Source organism: Propithecus coquereli, unplaced genomic scaffold, assembly GCF_000956105.1.
Source record: "Propithecus coquereli isolate 6110/MARCELLA unplaced genomic scaffold, Pcoq_1.0 Scaffold437, whole genome shotgun sequence".
Taxonomy (NCBI): Eukaryota; Metazoa; Chordata; class Mammalia; order Primates; family Indriidae; genus Propithecus; species Propithecus coquereli.
In genome coordinates this window covers 324,673-326,644 of record NW_012150141.1, presented here as the reverse complement: position 1 = coordinate 326,644, position 1,972 = coordinate 324,673, and positions in this window count along the sequence as shown.

Genomic DNA, 1,972 nt, shown 5'->3' with positions numbered 1-1,972 from the left:
AAAGTTTCTGTAAACCTCACTTTACTAATCAATATATACACATATATATAGATATCTGTCAATATATCTATAGTTGTATCTATCTAAGAATTAAGAGAGAAGATATGCCTGATTTTTTAATTTAGGTTGTCACTTCCCAATTCTATACCTTTCAACAAATTTTTTCTGAGAATGGAGTTTCTCATCTCTAAATATCTGAATGCAATCTCTATTTTCTCTTCGATATATAATGTATTAGGCACACGTAAAATCCTCATCCAGAAAATTTCTTTAATGGATTCTGAGTTAATACTAAGGAGACTCTGTGTCTTGTTGATTGTGTTAGTTCCCCCAGCCCCAATAATGGTTAGATAATAGTAATATGCTTCTAAATCAAATTCCTCTTGAAGTTCCACTCTGATATGTATGACTGACTCATTCCATTATCAGAGCATGTATGATAACTGCAAGTTTCTTAGTGTTTATGTACACAACTTTTCAAAATTTAATCCTTACACAATAGTTTTACCAACTGTACTTCCAATTCTATAATGCAGCATTTGGTAATCTATATTCAGCAGGTCTAAGATGGTTCTAAGTTTAATATATTTGAGGGACGTGGGATGAAACAGATTTGTTTCTTATAGGATTTCAGAGAATGTTTTGTAAAACTGTAAGTGGAGTATATATTGTTATGTTTTATAAAATTATTTGGCCCTTAAATATTTAAGGAACCCGAAGAGCAATGCATTGAGAACCAATTGAACCATGGAACTCAGTTTGTGAAACACTGTTCAAAATATTTTTGTTATCACCGGGTATTTTTTCCTGCATATTTTGTGTCAATGAAATGCTGGAGGTGTGACTTTTGCAATACAGGTATTAATTGGCTTCATAACTCATGATAAAGCAATGTTTTAAAAATATTTCCACTAAATGTCTTCTCCCAATTTTGTGGTAAAGAAAGAAAAATTGAGATGAATGCTACCTTAACAATTCTGCCCTCACCATAGAATCCCTTTATTTTAGTATAGTTTCCTATGTTCTAATATAAAATACACATTTGGCTGCAGCAACTGGAGACAAAAGACTGTACTCCACACCTGTATTTCTCATTTATAAAATGCATATAAATAAGGAAATCTTGTTGAAATTCAAATTTTGATTTGTGTTAGTCTGGGGATGAGTCTGAGGGTGTGCATTTCAAACCAGCTCTCAGCTATGCGTGCATGGCTGCTCCAGCTGGGATCAAGGCACTGGGACTTTCTCATATGAAAAGGCACACGAAAGACATGCCTTGTTATCAAGTTTATTTTTCCCCCTAAGTGGTTGTTTTTAAATACTAGGAAATATAATACAGGAAAGAAGAAGAAGAGTTTCTATACGTTGCTCAATTTTACTGAGACAAATCTGTCAATGTTTTTGGAAATAAATAATGGATTTGCAAAGTTGGTAAAGGTTACAGTAGTGCTGAAGCTAAAGCCATTGCTCTTCTACTCCAGCATTTTAGGCTAAAAATGACATTGGAAAGGGGGAACCATATGTGTGTGTGTGTGTGTGTATATGTGTATATATACATATGCATATATGTGTCCATATATATGGGGAAACTATATATGTGTGTACATATATGTGTATATATATGTGTGTCTGTCTTGTGTATATATGACTGTGATTGCATATATATGTAATCACAGATATATGAAATAGACACATGGATACATGTAGTCATTACTTATTATGAACAAAGGTCTTAGCTAAGTGTTATTTTCTTCATAAACACTGATCTAAGACACACTAGAAATAGTTATTAAAGATAATTAAACTAATTTTTTTAGTATGTAAAAGGTCAATCTGACATTGCAATTGGAGATACTTGCTGGGCTTCTATTTGTATGTAAAATGGAGAATAATCATGTAGGTAAGTATGACGAAAAATAAAAAATTAACAAATGCCCAGAAGGTAATGTCATTTTGAATTTTATAGATAAAT